General features: G+C 51.9%; 3 non-coding genes across 3 annotated transcripts; 1 reads left to right on the top strand and 2 right to left on the bottom strand.

Annotated features, from left to right (window-relative positions):
• Window positions 1–2,636: 2,636 nt before the first annotated feature.
• TRNAV-AAC lies at window positions 2,637–2,709 on the bottom strand. Its single transcript has one exon. It is a non-coding gene; the product is annotated as a tRNA-Val (tRNA).
• Window positions 2,710–12,912: 10,203 nt separating this feature from the next.
• On the top strand, window positions 12,913–12,985 carry TRNAV-AAC. Its single transcript has one exon. It is a non-coding gene; the product is annotated as a tRNA-Val (tRNA).
• Window positions 12,986–14,356: 1,371 nt separating this feature from the next.
• Window positions 14,357–14,428, bottom strand: TRNAG-UCC. The gene has a single exon. It is a non-coding gene; the product is annotated as a tRNA-Gly (tRNA).
• Window positions 14,429–16,720: the final 2,292 nt, after the last annotated feature.

Here is a 16,720-nt window from a genome sequence, read left to right as displayed (position 1 = left end):
TCTCCATATGTCCATGAAGGTGGCTTTCCTAGTTGCCATAACGTCAGCAAGGAGAGTTGGAGAAATAAGTGCCTTGATGGCCCACCCTCCATACACAATCTTCTCCAAAGATAAAGTCACTTTGAGACCACATCCTCAATTTCTTCCTAAGGTGGTATCGACCTTCCACCTCAACCAACCTATATATTTACCAACTTTCTACCCCAAACCTCACAAAACGCCACAGGATGCAACCCTGCATACTCTCGACGTCAGGCGAGCAATTGCCTTTTATTTAGACAGGACTAAATCATTCCGCAAGTCTCCACGACTCTTTGTTTCAATTGCCGAAAGATCCAAAGGCACGGCTATATCTAAACAACGTCTATCCAAGTGGATCTCTGACTGCATCAGATCCTGTTACCGTGCGAAGAATCTTCAACCGCCCGAAGGCATAAGAACTCATTCCACTAGAGCCATGTCGACATCCGTTGCCTTCCTACACAATGTTCCCATTCCCGATATCTGCAAAGCAGCTACATGGTCATCTGAACACACATTCGCAAAACACTATGCTTTAACGCAAGACACTACGGCAGACACAATAGTAGGTCATACAGTACTATCTTCAGCACTTCCTGCCGTATCTCCAAAGTCCCACCAACCGTAGTGGGTACTGCTATACATTCACCTAGAGTGGAGCACCCACAGGGACAGCACTCGAAGAAGAAGAGAAAGTTACTCACCTTGCAGTAACTGAGGTTCTTCGAGATGTGTGTCCCTGTGGGTGCTCCACTCCCCGCCCTCCTCCCCTCTACTTTGGAGTACTGAGATGACTCTCCACGGTAGAGAAGGAACTGAGGAGGGTGTGGGGCGCACGCACCCTGGAAGATTCCAACTGGACGGGAGATACCATCTGGGTGCGTGCGCCCCAACCAGGCACTGCTACCGAAAATCTCCGATCGACAGCGCCGGGACGCACCGTCACCTAGAGTGGAGCACCCACAGGGACACACATCTCGAAGAACCTCAGTTACTGCAAGGTGAGTAACTTTCTCTTCTCTCTCCCCTCCCTGACCCAGCAAGAACTGTTATCAGTGGGGAAACTCCCCACCACGAATGGCAGAGACCACAGAGACATTTGCCTCATGCTGAGAAGTAAGGTGACCAGACACTAAGAGTGAAAAATCAAAGACTTTCACCAGTGGTATAGTGGTGAGCATAGCTGCCTTCCAAGCAATTGACCTGGGTTTGATTCCCAGCCAATGTGATGATTCCTCCCCTGGGAATTGGTTTAATTTCAGTCACGTTGTTTCAGTTTATCAATGGAATGAGAAAATCAGTGTCCCAAAGCCCAACAGGTCATTAAACACCCAGTGGAGGAAGAAAGGGGTGGAACTATATAATGAGCAGTTGGAGTCATCCAGGTATTACAGTGCTTGGTTTATTTTATTTTTTTAATTTCCTTTTACTTCCCTCTCCCTTTTAGACTCAGAGCCTTTAAGATCAGAAGGGACCAGTGTGATCATCTAGTCCGACCTGCTGCACCTTGCAGGCCAAAAGACCCACCCACCCACTCCTGTAATAGACCCGGGAGAGGAGGCAGCTCCGTGCTCTGCCCCTACCCCAGGCAGCACATGGAGGCCTCTGCTCCCCTCCCCCAACGGGTGTGCAGAGATGTGCCAGCAGCACTAAGGTGGCTCCCTGCCCACTCTACATCCGTCCCTCCGTGCCGCTCCCAGAAGTGGCTGGCATGTCCCAGCATCCCCTGAGGAGGGGGGAGTGTCTCCACGTGCTGCCCCTGCCCCAAGCACCAACTCTGCAGCTCCCATTGGCCAGGAACTGTAGCCAATGGCAGCTCTGGGGGCAGTGCCTGCAGACAGCAGCACATGGAGATCCCCTGGCCCCACTCATCTAGGAGCTGCTGCCAGAGGGTTGTGTGTACCAGTCACTTTGGGAGCTGCACCACCACTCCTGCACCCCACCCCCACCCCCAGCGCAGAGCCCACACCCAAATTTCCTCCCAGAGCTTTGCTTGTCTTCCTTTCACCAGAACCATCCTTCTTCTCCTGGGCTGCAAGTAGCCATCCCTGGGAAGCCAAGAGGCAGGCACAGGATTCTGCCAGGTAAGTGTCCCCCAGCACCGTGATGGACAGTGCGATGAAGGTAAGTCTTCCCGAGGCAGAATGAACTGCAATGCAGCGAACCACTGGCCAGGCGGTCGGGGCGAAGGGCATTCACTGGAGGTACAAGCTTGTGAGAGCACAGCTGAGCACAGGGCCCCTTCCCCTTTTAAGGACCTGCTCCTCATGGCCTGCGACTGGAGATGACTTGGCTGCATCTGGTGGGTCACACTCCACCTTGGGCAGTGTCCATGCTCTGGGTGTGTGATCACTGCCTAATGAGAGTCCCAGACACCTTGTCTATCTAGGAGCTCTTCTGATCTTCCAGCTGTTCAACCAGCCCCTTCATCCCACAAGCATTGCAGGAGGGAGCCGGAGGGAGAGGGGGAAAGCCACTTCACAGGCATTCAGCGAGGGAGACGAGACAAAAATGGGAATGGGGGAAGTATAACAGACCTATTGAGCATAGAAATCACTGCTGCTCCTACAACAGCAGGGACAGGCCACTAGGAGCTGGGAAAAATTAAGCCATCATGTTTCTGCCTGGTTTTGAACCAGGGACCTTTTGCGTGTTAGGCAAACGTGATAACCACTACACTACAGAAACTCTGTTGCAGGGCTCTGCCCCTCCCTTCATAAGAACATAAGAACGGCCATACTGGGTCAGACCAAAGGTCCATCCATCCCCAGATCCTATCTGCCAATAGTGGCCAATGCCACGTACCCCAAAGGGACTGAACCTAACAGGTAATGATCAAGTGATCTCTCTCCTGCCATCCATCTCTACCCTTTGACAAACAGAGGCTAGGGACACCATTCTTACGCATCCTGGCTAATAGCCATTAATGCACTTAACCTCCATTAATTTATCTGCAAAAAGAACAAGGAGAACATGTGGCACCATAAAGACTAACAAATGTATTTGAGCATAAGCTTTTGTGGTCTAAAACCCACTTCATCGGATGCATGCAGTTAAAAATACAGTAGGAAGATATATATACACACAGAGAACATGAAAAAAATGGGTGTTGCCATACACACTATAACGAGAGTGATCAGTTAACGTGAGCGGTTATCAGCAGGAGAAAAAAACCTGGTGTTGGGAGGGGAACAGGAGAAAGGACAAAGGAAGCAAGAGACGAAGAGAAAAGAGGGATCAGACAGTGGATGGAGCAAGAGGTGAAAAAAAAGGACAAACCCCAATGTCCCCAGTGATTCTAAGGGACAAAATCCAGGTGTGCAATAAAATTCTGCCTCCTTAAGCTCATGTTTTCCATGCCTAGAATTCAACTCTCACCAGATGGATCAGACTGAACAGGTTTCACACCTCCAGGAGGCTCTTACCTTCTAAACAGGGATGGCTGTTTTCCAGTAAAATCACTGAAAGGGAAGGAGAAAACTTGAAAGAGGTTCCTCCTGGCGCTCACGTCCGTGATCCCGAATACTCCCTCAGTCCTCAGAGAGAGACCTGGAGAAGGAGACTTGCTGAAGCAAAGCCACAGGGGTCTCTGAGGTTTCCCTGGCCTCTCGCCCCTGTCCTGCCTGGCTGATGTCAGCATCTCTCTGTGAGGTCACCCCCTCCCCACCACCTTGGACCAATAGTCTGAGGTCCTGCCAAAGGCCTTTGTGATGTCACTGCCCCACCCCTCCCTTGCTGTGCCAATGTCCTGCCCCTGGCCAGGCACTTTGGAGGTTTGAGCTACTCCCTGTGGATCACCCCACTCCAGGAGCGTTCGTTCTAGGCAGCAAGCCGGCTAGACAGGGAAACATCAGACGCTGCTCCCAATGCTACACTCGGTTTTTCAGAAATTAGTTGACTTTATGGCCAGAAGAGACCATTAGAGCATCTAATCTGACCCCCTGCATATCACAGTCCTCCTGTATGACACAAGAGCTACTTTTGGGGCAAACACATTCCAGAAAGGCATCTAGTCTTCATGAAATGACATCAGGAGATGGAGAATCCACCACTTTCCTTGGTAGCTTGTTCTTGTGGTGAATCATCCTCGCTGTTTGAATTTTTGTGCCTTAGCTGTAATATGAATTTGTCTCTTTTCACCTTCAGGCCATTGGGTCTTGTTATGCCTTTCTCTGCTTGATTAAAGAGCCCTTTAATACCCAATCCTTTCTCTCCATTAAGACACTTCAACACTTCAATGAAGTCACCTTTCAATCTTCTTTTGATCAGCTAAACAGGTTGAGCTCTTTCAATAGCTCCCTAGAAGGCATTTTTCTCCAGCCCTCAGAACATTTGGTGGCTCTTTGCTGCCTCAGCAGAGCAGTTTGCAGGGACCACTGGAGCGGTTCATGGAACGGCTGGTGGAGTGGAGCGGCTCAGACTCCCTGCTTGCGAGAGGGGAAGTATTGCCTCCTAGAGGCGCCCGGGGGGGTGGTATGTAATTGTCCCAGGTCACTGGGTGGGGGCTCGAGCCACTTTTGCATTGTGTTATTGAAACAGAACCGCTAGATACTGAGCCCGGCCCTTGTTGCTGACAACTCAGAGGGGCAGAAGGGTTACAGGAATTTATCACACAACCCTCCCTGCTCCCCAGAGCCCCACGGGGAGAAGCTAGAGAAGGGGGAGTCATTCCTCCCCTGCGCTCCCAGAAGAGCTGCTAGGACTCCTTCCTGCCAGCTACTCACCCCTGGATCCATCCTCAGCTCCTGGGATCTTCCTGCTCCAAAGGCTCCAGAGGCCTGGGGTGGGGAGGGCGTCACTGCACCGTCTGACACACAAGGGAGGTTTCTGGAATTGAAGGAAGGAGCAGAAAACGGAGAGGAAAGAAACAGAGAGAAAACGCCTCTTCTCTCTCCCATCCCCCTCCCTGCAAGAAAGGTTACCAAGGACCAGCGTTAGGGGAAATGGTGCCCTGGGCAAAACTTGTACTTTGGCACTTCCCCATCGCCCCTGGACGATCCCCCTGACCCTTTACCCCCAGCTCCTGCACTCCCGACCCTTGCACCTCCCCCACCCCTAACACCGCCCCCTCCCGTGCCCCAACCCCACCCCTGTGTCCCCTCTGCCCTCAATCCCTGCACCCCCTCCGGCGCCCCCACCCACGGCCCCTCTCCGGCACCCCTTCCCCCCTACCCCCAGCACCCCCTCCTGTGCCCCACCCACTGCCCCTCTCATGCCCCCCCTTCACCCCTAACCCCTGCGCCCCTCCTGTGCCACCAACCACTGCCCTCTCCTGCACCCCCTTCACCCTAACCCCTGCACCCTCCTGTGCCACCAACCACTGCCCCTCTCCTGCACCCCTTCACCCTAACCCCTGCGCCTCCTGTGCCACCAGCCACTGCCCCTCTCCTGCACCCCTTCACCCTAACCCCTGCACCCTCCTGTGCCCCCAGCCACTGCCCTCTCCTGCACCCCTTCACCCCAACCCCTGCACCCCTCCTGTGCCACCAACCACTGCCCCTCTCCTGCACCCCTTCACCCTAACCCCTGCGCCTCCTGTGCCACCAGCCACTGCCTCTCTTTCAGGGCCGCCCAGAGGATTCAGGGGCCTGGGGCAAAGCAATTTCAGGGACCCTTCCAGACAAAAAGTTGCAATACTGTAGAATACTGTATTCCTGTGGGCAGTGGCGTAGCCAGGTTCTAACATGAGGAAGTGAACACATAAAAAAGGCACCACCCAACATATCAAATTACTAATTACATCCGCTCCTCCCACTTCCTGCCCCCTTCAAAACCCCCAACACCCCCACTCCTTGTCCCCTGACTGCCCCCTCCTGGGACCCTGATCCCTAACTGCCCCCTAGAACCCTACCTGTCCCCTGACTGCCCCGACCCTTATCCACACCCCTGCCCCCAGACAGACTGCCAGGACTCCCACACCTATCCAACCACTCCCTGCTCCCTGACAGGACCCCCAATATACACCAAGACACACCCCGTAATCCAAAGTGGGGGGGGGGCGGGGAAGGGACCACGCACAGCTCCTGCCATTGAGGGTACATGGGCAGCTGCTTCTGCCCTAGCACCTGGCTTTAGTGTGTAGCCAGAAGCCCTTGCGAGCAGACGGAGGGATCCTGCTAGCAAAGGGAGCGTTTGATTTTAGAGTCTGATCCAAACAGACCCAGCAGAGAACACAACAATAGCCCTGCCTCTGCCATCCCAGCACAGGGCCCATGAACAAGAGAGGCAGAGACGTGCTCAATACAGTGCATGGGGTGGAGAGGGAGCACAGACCAGGAACAGGGCATGGAGAAAAACCACAGAGAGGGAGAGAAGGAGAAAGTGAGGAAGGAGGAGAAGCCCGGAGGCTGTGTCTGTGGAGGGAAGGTGCGTTCGGTTGCAGCATGTTAATGAGACCCTTGCAAACACAAGGGAAAGACGCAGGGAAGGGATTGCAGAGGACAAGCCGGGCTACTCACTCAGTCTCCCCTGTGGCATTGGGTAGCAGGGCCCAGGAAATGAAAATCTCTTAACCACTCAGAATTGTTAACTGCTCCCAAATCCTTTTGTGCCACGGCTGCAAGCTTAGAAGAGCTTAAGCTGTGAGCTGCATGGACGGCCTCAAGAAATCTCTCCTGTGCGGAGCCTCAAGCAGGTTTGCATTGTGTGACCCCTATGAAAAGCCCAGCAGAGAAAGCTTGCAACTGTCCCAGCTCTTTCAGCCGCGTTTGGGGCCTTTAAATCACTCAGGCTGCATCTTCCAAATAAAATGCATTAACAATACAGCTCAGGCAAGCGGCTGGGGGCCGTGCAGGCTGCCGGGACCAGCTGATAGCACTTCCCGCTAACGGCTGCTTTTCTAGTCTTGTGTTTTGCTGTTGGACAGAGGCCCAGACTTCCTCCCATCCAACCCTCCCCCTGCTCCCTGACTGCCCCCCAGGACTCCTCTTAGCACCTGGCAGCTCGAGCCGCTGGCTGCCTCTGGAGCCAAAGTTAAACACATGCCAGCACACAGCCCCTCCCCCGCAGCATGCTGAGGCAGCGTGTGTGTGTGTGTGTGTGTGTGTGCCAGGGGGGGTCTGGGTGCTGGAGGCCCAATGGGAGCAGCTCAATCAGGCCCCGGCGGCCAATCAGCAGTGCCGCACTCTGCATGGGGGGGATGGAGGCGGGGGAGAAATCCAGATCTTTCCACCTTATTCCAAATTCCTACTAAGGCGCCACTTTGGGGGAATGTGCTCAGTGGGGGAGCGGCAGCCCCCCCCGCTCCCCCCAGCTACGCTCCTGCTTGTGGGGGCCCCTGCAAGACCCAGGGCTTGGGGCAAATTGCCCCCCTTGCCCCCGCCTCTGGGCAGCCCTGCTAGCAGCTCTTCTGGGAGCACGGGGGAGGAATGACTCCCCCTTCTCTAGCTTCTCCCCGTGGGGCTCTGGGGAGCAGGGAGGGGTGTGTGATAAATTCCATCCAACTCCCCCTTTGATCCAAGCCGAGGGGCGTCTCAGCCTCCACGATCCCCTTGGCAGGGCCAAACAAGGGATGTTTTCCACTGCCCAGGAGACCCAGCCAGGGACTCAAGGCTGCCCCAGACTTTCCCTTTCTCCCTTCTGGGAAATCAAGTTCAAGTTCTACAAGGAGCTAAAGAAGCCTCAACCCTGCATCTGAATTAATGTCACGTATCTCACTGCCCAACACAAACAAATGTCATTTCAATCACAGGTGAGTCCACTTCAGTCATTCCTCAGCCCCATTCCTTCACCCTCCTGCCTTAGCTTAGGGCATTGCGCCACCCTGTGGGCGTTTCATGTCCCTCCTCAGTTTCACACAGAGACAATTTCCTTTGCATGGATCCATGAACAGCAAAACCTCCCTGTGTCTCTTGTCTGAGCCAGGGCATTCGATTGTATTGACACCTTCTCTCCTGCAATGGTAACGGTCAAACAGAGGGGACATGGCCACCTTCAGCCCTGAGAGTGAGATATTCACTTTCCTCTTTCTTCAAGCTGCTGTTGTTATTCCATAAAGCATGAACCATGGAATAAAAAGGTGAGTTTACTCCAGGGTGAGGAAAGAAAGGAGCCACCAACTCCCCCAGAAAATCTCAGTGCCCCAGAGAAAAGCTGCCCCTGTTATTGGAACTAATGATGTGCTGGAGATATGTTGGGAAAAGGGACTGTCTGAATTGCCAAGGCAGGAAACGAACAATCTACAGCAACACCATTAACCACAGACACAATCTAGCCATGCTCCAGCCAATGGGGAAATGGGCAGGAATTCATAACATCAACTATAAAAATGATACACATCTAGAAATAGCATAATTATAATCAGCCAATCAGGACCTCTCCATAGACCCCTTACGTAACAACCTTTCTACAATATTGGCTACAAATAGAACAGCGGTCGCAATGGTGATCTATACAGTTACAGATTATGTCAATAACGTCACAGGAGGTGACATGGCATCAGTGAGACTGATACTGGAATACTGCTTCCAGTTTTGGTGTCCTCATTTGAAAAAGATGTTGTGAAATTGGAGCTGGGGCAGCAAAGAGCCACCAAAGGTTCTGAGGGCTGGAGAAAAATGCCTTCTAGGGAGCTATTGAAAGAGCTCAACCTGCTTAGCTGATCAAAAGAAGATTGACAGGTGACTTCATTGACGTGTTGAAGTGCCTTAATGGAGAGAAAATATTGAGTGTTAAAGGGCTCTTGAATCTAGCAGAGAAACGCATAACAAGACCCAATGGCCTGAAGGTGAAAAGAGACAAATTCATATTACAACTAAGGCACAAATATTCAACAGCGAGGATGATTCACCACACGAACAAGCTACCAAGGGAAGTGGTGGATTCTCCATCTCCTGATGTCATTTAATGAAGACTAGATGCCTTTCTCGAATGTGTTTGCCCCCAAAGTAGCTCTTGTGTCATACAGGAGGCCTGTGATATGCAGGGGGTCAGATTAGATGCTCTAATGGTTTCTTCTGGCCATAAAGTCGACTAATTTCTGAAAAACTGAGTGTAGCATTGGGAGCAGCGTCTGATGTTTCCCTGTCTAGCCGGCTTGCTGCCTAGAACGAACGCTCCTTGAGTGGGGTGATCCCCAGGGAGTAGCTCAAACCTGCAAAAGTGCCTGGCCAGGGGCAGGACATTAGCACAGCAAGGGAGGGGTGTGGCAGTGACATCACAAAGGCCTTTTGCAGGACCTCAGCCTATTGGTCCAAGGTGGTGGGGAGGTGGTGACCTCACAGAGAGATGCTGACATCAGCCAGGCAGGACAGGGGCGAGGGGCCAGGGAAACCTCAGAGACCCCTGTGGCTTTGCTGCAGCAAGTCTCCTTCTCCAGGTCTCTCTCTGAGGACTGAGAGAGTATTCGGGTTCACGGACGTGAGCGCCATGAGGAACCTCTTTCGAGTTTTCTCCTTCCCTTTTAGTGATTTTACTAGAACACAGCCGTCCCTGTTTAGAAGGTAAGAACCTCCTGGAGGTTTGAAACCTGTTCAGTCTGATCCATCTGGTGACAGGTCACTTCCCTTCTCTATACCTCAGGCTCCTCCCCATCTGCCCAATGGGAACAGGGACAGTTCTCTCACTCAGGCTCACGACTGCCCAGAGTTTGATAAGGGGCGATAAAGCCCTCTGTGAAGGAGAAAGGGGAGTTTCACGGTGTTTAACACCAAGGAATTCTAAAGTTTGCTAAAATGTCTAGTCTGTGGAAACAAGAAATGGTCGGGCCAAACTTTTTAACCATTGCCTTTTCTAAAGCCCATTCAGGGGTGTGAGTCTCTGTCTTTTAGGTACCTGGGGTTCTTTGCCAGCAGGAGAGAAGAGGTTCCTGCCTCCATGTTTGTGGCCTTAACAAACCAGGTGTTGTGCCCCAGTTCTCATCTGAGATCCCTGAAAAAGAACATCTTCCCATCCATGAACAAGACAGGACCTATCTTTCAAAGGGGAAGAAAGAGACCCCTGGGACTTGCAGACTAGCTAGCCTCACTTCCATAGCTGGAGACATACTGGAATACATTCTTAAACAGTTTGTCAGCAGCACCTACAGGAGAATTTGGTTCTTAGGACAAGTGAGCATGGATTTGTCAAGAACAAATCATCCCAAACCAATCCTCTTTCCTTCTTTGGCAGGGTTCCGGGCCAAGTGGAGGTGGGTAAACAGTAGATGGGATCTATCTCAGGGTTACTAAGGCTTTTGACACAGTCCCGTAGGACATTCTCACAAGCAAACGAGGGAAATGCGGTCCAGCTGCAATCAGTGTCATGTGGGTGCAGAGCTGGTTGAAAGCCCAGACTCCAAGGGTCCTTCTCCATGGTTGGCTGCCCAACAGAGAGGGGGCAACTCGTGGGTCCGGCAGGGATCAGTCCGGGGTCCAGTACTATTCAATAGTTTCATGAATGATTTGGAAAATGGAGTGGAGATCATGCTTCTAAAATGTGCAAATGACACCAAGCACTTTGGAGCTCAGGACTGGAATTCAAAACGCCCTTAATGAATTGGAGACTTGGTCTTCTTGATCCAAACCCCATGGCTAGGCCCCTCTCTCTAGACTGGGCTGAAGTGAAACCCCAGAGCCAAACACTCCTCCTGGGTAGTGCGCTCCGACCTTGAATGGTCAGATGCTGCTTAGCGCTGTCAGAGCAGCTTTGGCTGGGGGATTCTCCCAGCACTTTCCAATAGCGGGAAAGTATTAAATCCCCATTTGCTTGCTGGGGACGGAGCCCTAGAGGGGGGAGCAACTTGCCCAAAGTCCCACCGAAAAAGGAAAACAACCAGCAGTGGAACCAATAGGGGTGTCAGGATCCCGGAGGCGCTGTCACCCCCACACTAGGACGGTGTTCTGCACCCCCTGCGGCTGGCTGAGTTTCTCTGTCCCTTGGCAATAAGACAGTCTAGAACCCCAACCAGGGTTATTCTATCTGCTACCCAAGATCCATAAACCTGGAAATCCTAGATGCCCCATCATCTCAGGCATTGGCACCCTGACAGCAGGATTGTCTGGCTATGTAGACGCTCCATCATCATTCCACACAAAGATGGACTACGAGCCGTCAGGAACAGTTTCCCCGATAATGTCACAGCTGAACTTTGTGACTTTGTCCTCACCCATAACTATTTCACATTTGGGGACAATGTGTACCTTCAAGTCAGCGGCACTGCTACGGGTACTCACATGGCCCCACAGTATGCCAACGTTTTTATGGCTGACTTAGAACAACGCTTCCTCAGCTCTCATCCCCTAAGGCCCCTACTCTACTTGTGCTACACTGATGACATCTTCATCAGCTGGTCCCACGGAAAAGAAAACCCTTGAGGAATTCCACCATGATTTCAACAATTTCCATCCCACCTACAACCTCTGCCTGGATCAGTCCACACAAGAGATCCACTTCCTGGACACTACTGTGCTAATAAGCGATGGTCACATAAACACCACCCTATACCGGAAACATACTGAACGCTATACTTACCTACATCTCCAGCTTTCACCCAGACCACATCACACAATCCATTGTCTACAGCCAAGCTCTAAGATACAACCGCATTTGCTCCAACCCCTCAGACAGAGACAAACACCTACAAGATCTCTATCAAGCGTTCTTACAACTACAGTACCCACCAGCTGAAGTGAAGAAGCAGATTGACAGAGCCAGAAGGGTACCCAGAAGTCACCTACTACAGGACAGGCCCAACAAAGAAAGGAACAGAACCCCACTAGCCGTCACCTTCAGACCCCAACTAAAACCTCTCCAGTGCATCATCAAGGATCTACAACCCATCCTGAAGGACAATCCCTCACTCTCACAGATCTTGGGAGACAGGTCAGTCCTTGCTTACTGACAGCCACCCAACCTGAAGCAAATACTTACCAGCAACCACACAACAAAAACACTAACCCAGGAACCTATCCTTGCAACAAAGCCCATTGCCAACTCTCTCCCCATATCTGTTCAGGGGACACCATCATAGGACCTAATCACATCAGCCATGCCATCAGGGGCTCATTCACCTGCACATCTACCAATGTGATATGTGCCATCATGTGCCAGCAATGCCTCTCTGCCATGTACATTGGCCAAACCAGAGAGTCTCTACATAAAAGAATAAATGGACACAAATCAGACATCAAGAATTATAACATTCAAACACAGCCAGAGAACACTTCAATCTCCCTGGTCACTCGATTACAGACCTAAAAGTCGCAATATTACAACAAAAAACCTTCAACAACAGACTCCCACGAGAGATGCTGAATTGGAATTAATTTGCAAACTGGACACCGTTAAATTAGGCTTGAATAAAGACTGGGCGTGGGTGGGTCATTACACAAAGTAAAACTATTTCCCCATGTTTATTTGTCCCCCTACTGTTACTCACACTTTCTTGTCAACTGTTGGAAATGGGCCATCCTGATTGTCACTACAGGTTTTTTTCTCCTGCTGATAATAGCTCACCTTAACTGCTCACTCTCATTATAGTGTGGATGGCAACACCCATTTTTTCATGTTCTCTGTGTATATATATATATCTTCCTGCTGTATTTTCCACTGTATGCATCTGATTAAGTGGATTTTAGTCCACAAAAGCTTATGCTCAATTAAGTTTGTTAGTCTCTAAGGTGCCACAAGTACTCCTCATTATTTTTGCAGATAAATTCATGGAGGTGAAGTCCATTAATGGCTATTAGGCAGCCTGGGTAAGGAATGGTGTCCCTAGCCTCTGTTTGTCAGAGGGTGGAGATGGATGGCAGGAGAGAGATCACTTGATCATTACCTGTTAGGTTCACTCCCTCTGGGGCACCTGGTATTGGCCACTGTTGGCAGATAGGATATGGGGTTGGATGGACCTTTGGTCTGACCCAGTCTGGCCATTCTTCTGTTCTTATGAAGGGAGGGGCAGAGCCCTGCAACAGGGTTTCTGTAGTGTAGTGGTTATCACGTTTGCCTAACACGCAAAAGGTCCCTGGTTCAAAACCAGGCAGAAACATGCTGGCTTAATTTTTGCCAACTCCTAGTGGCCTGTCCCTGCTGTTGTAGGAGCAGCAGTGATTTCTATGCTCAATAGGTCTGTTATACTTCCCCCATTCCCATTTTTGTCTCCTCTCCCTCTCTGAATGCTTCCCCCTCCCCCTCCCGCTCCCTCCTGCAATGCTTGTGGGATGAAGGGGCTGGTTGAACAGCTGGAAGATCAGAAGAGCTCCTAGATAGACAAGGTGTCTGGGACTCTCATTAGGCAGCACTCACACACCCAGAGCATGGACACTGCCCAAGGTGGAGTGTGACCCACCAGATGCAGCCAAGTCATCTCTAGTCGCAGGCCATGAGGAGCAGGTCCTTAAAAGGGGAAGGGGCCCTGTGTTCAGGAGTCACTCACAAGCTTGTACCTCCAGTGAATGCCCTTCGCCCCGACCGTCTGGCCAGTGGTTCGCTGCGTTGCAGTTCATTGTGCCTCAGGAAGACTTACCTTCATCGCACCAGCCATCGCGGTGCTGGGGGACACTTACCTTGCAGAATCCTGTGCCTGCCTCTTGGCTTCCCAGGGATGGCTACTTGCAGCCCAGGAGAAGAAGGATGGTTCTGGTGAAAGGCAGACAAGCAAAGCTCTGGGAGGAAATTTGGGTGTGGCTCTGCGCTGGGGGTGGGGGGTGGGGTGCAGGAGGGGTGGTGCAGCTCCCAAAGTGACCAGTACACACAACCCTCTGGCAGCAGCTCCTAGAAGAGTGGGGCCAGGGGATCTCCATGTGCTGCTGTCTGCAGGCGCTGCCCCCAGAGCTCCCATTGGCTACAGTTCCTGGCCAATGGGAGCTGTGGAATTGGTACTTGGGGCAGGGGCAGCACGTGGAGACACTCCCCCCACCCCAGGGGATGCTGGGACATGCCGGCCACATCTGGGAGCGGCACGGAGGGACGGAGGTAGAGTGGGCAGGGATCCACCTTAGTGCTGCTGGCACATCTCTTCACACCCGTTGGGGGAGGGGAGCAGAGGGACTCCATGTGCTGCCTGGGGTAGGGACAGTGCACAGAGCTGCCTCCCCTCCCGGGTCTATTCCAGGAGTGGGTGGGTGGGGTCTTTTGGCCTGCAAGGTGCAGCAGGTCAGACTAGATGATCACACTGGTCCCTTCTGACCTTAAAGGCTCTGAGTCTAAAAGGGAGAGGGAAGTAAAGGAATTTTTTTTTAAATAAACCAAGCATTGTAATACCAGGATGACTCCAACTGCTCATTGTATAGTCCCACCCCTTTCTTCCTCCACTGGGTGTTTAATGACCTGTTGGGATTCAGGACACTGATTTTCTCATTCCATTGAAAAACAGTGACTGAAACTAAACCAATTCCCAGTGGAGGAATCATCACATCATTGCATTGGCTGGGAATTGAACCCAGGTCAACTGCTTGGAAGGCAGCTATGCTCACCACTATACCACCAATGCATCTGGGGAAAGTCTCTGAGTTTTCACACTTGGTGTCTGGTCACCTTACTTCTCAGCATGAGGCAAATGTCTCTGTGGTCTCTGCCATTCATGGTGGGGAGTTTCCCCACTGATAACAGTTCTTGCTGGGTTGGGGATGGGAGAGAGAAGAGGCGTTTATTCTGTTTCATTCCTCTCCATTTTCTGTTCCTCCCCTTCCCTTCCAGGGTCCTCCCTTCCATTTCAGACTGTGCAGTGACACCCTCCCCGCACCCAGGACTCTCGAGCCTCTGGAGCAGCACGATCCCATGAGATCCTCAGTGACCAAGGGTCTTTTCCAACTTCCAGGAGACCCAGCTTGAATCTAAAGGAAGCTCTGTTCCTTCCTGGGGATCCTCTCTCCCTTCCTGGAGATCAAGGTCATGAAGCCTCTGCCTTGCCTCCTGGGTCTGAATTAATGTCCCATTTCCCACTATCTGCTCGAAAGAAACAAATGTTTCTAACCCAGGTGAGCGGCGTTAATTCAGCCGGAATCCTTCACTCACATTCCTTAGGAGATACAGACTCTCTGTGACACAGACTGACTGGGGTTCATCTCTGCATGTCCCCAATGGGGAAGGAAAGACACTGAGGGTGAAGGAAGAAGATGGACAGAAGGAGTCAAATGGGGCTAGACCAGAATAGGACATTTTCTGCCTGTTAAAATGTACTAGACTCTAATTGCTTAAAACAAAACAAAAACCCACCAGCTTCTGTTTGAACCAACAGCTTTTCACAGAGCAGCCAAAGTGGTGAAGCACAGACACACATAACCACTGACCGCCCAAGTTTGTCTAAGAAGCACCTATAGTGGCTCATGCAGGGGGAAATGCAGCTGTGGGTGTGAGTTCAGGCCTCACCCAGAGCGTTGGTTTTCATTAGCCACGGAGCTTCCCCTACTTGCTTTGCCCAATTCACATGGAAAGTGCCATAGGAGGGTGATGAGAGTAAATTCTAAACTCTGAAATGCGGAGGTTGGCCCAGAGATTGGGATAAGGGGTTTGAAGAGAAAAAGCTCTAAGAGTATAAAACCAGACAGTTTCCAGGGGCAGGTCCGGTACAACGCCTCAACAGGGAGCCATTTGGGGGGGTTCACTCCCTCTGTTAAATGTCCTGAGAGGTATTTGAAGGTGAAGATAACGCCATGGCTAACAGGTGACTGGCATGTCCTGGGTTAAAGAAAGGGACCTGGGTTAATAGTCTGAAGATTTGCGTTACCGTCACTGTCTGACCCCCCTTCAGTGTGGAGCAGGTTTCTACGTTGCTGGGTGGAACGCACAGACTCCTGCAGAGCAGGGGCAGCTGTTTCCATGGCAGAGAGCCTGGCACTTAGGACACTTTCTACACTTGCTGTTTTGAAGGAATTCAGTAAAATAACAGTGGAGCTACAATGTCTGGTCCAAAATTTCAGCCGCCCCTGGTGCAAAAACGCTATTTTAGGATCTACATCAGAGGCTCCTGGCACTAGGACACCTGACCAGAGAGCTCAGTGGGGGCGTAACAGCTGCTGACTCTGAGGGTCCCGGGCTAAATCCACTTGCAGGGGGAAGTGTTTTGATTTATTTGATGGACAATGAGCACCAGCTACCAGGGGAGAAGCCCTGAGAGTCGCTCTCACTCCAGCTGCTGCTAGGACAGGGGGAAGCCCCAGGGGGCCAGCTGCTGCTCTGGCCACCCCAGAAGTGCTGCCAGAGGCCACCAGGCTGTGGCTGCTCCTGCTGCCCTCGGGACCACTGGTCAAGTGGTCCCCAGACCAGCTGCATTGGCTGCTGCTTGGGCGGTCCCTGGAGCCAGTTGATTGAGTGGCCCTGGAGTCAGCCACTGTGCCCACTGCAGAAGTCACGGAGATTGCAGGAAGTCACAGAATCCATCACTTCCACCACCTCCGTGACAGACACGGAGACAAACCCCTCCCTGCTGTGACTGCAGTTCCTGGAAGGAAAGAGAAGACCAGAAAGTGACGAGAGAAAGAAAAAGAGAGATTCCCTGTCACCTCTCTCCCTGCTGCCTCCCCCCTTGTATTCTGTAACCCCATCTCACTGGGTTCCCTGTGCTGGTGCCATGGGGGTGACACTAGAGTTCTGGGGATTTGGGGGGAGGGGAAGGGGGCTCTTCACTTCTCAGCATTTCACACAAATTTGTCTTTGGGCTGAAATTTCTCCTGTTAGGACTCTCACTCAGAGCTGTACCCCACCCTGTTTGCGGGGGGGGGGGGAAAGAGGGGAGATGTAAATTGCAGAGCAGGCAGAGAAGTTGCCCATAAAGGGTCATATT

Source organism: Mauremys reevesii, linkage group 14 (assembly GCF_016161935.1).
Source record: "Mauremys reevesii isolate NIE-2019 linkage group 14, ASM1616193v1, whole genome shotgun sequence".
Lineage (NCBI taxonomy): Eukaryota > Metazoa > Chordata > Testudines > Geoemydidae > Mauremys > Mauremys reevesii.
This window is presented reverse-complemented; position numbering and strand designations above follow the sequence as displayed.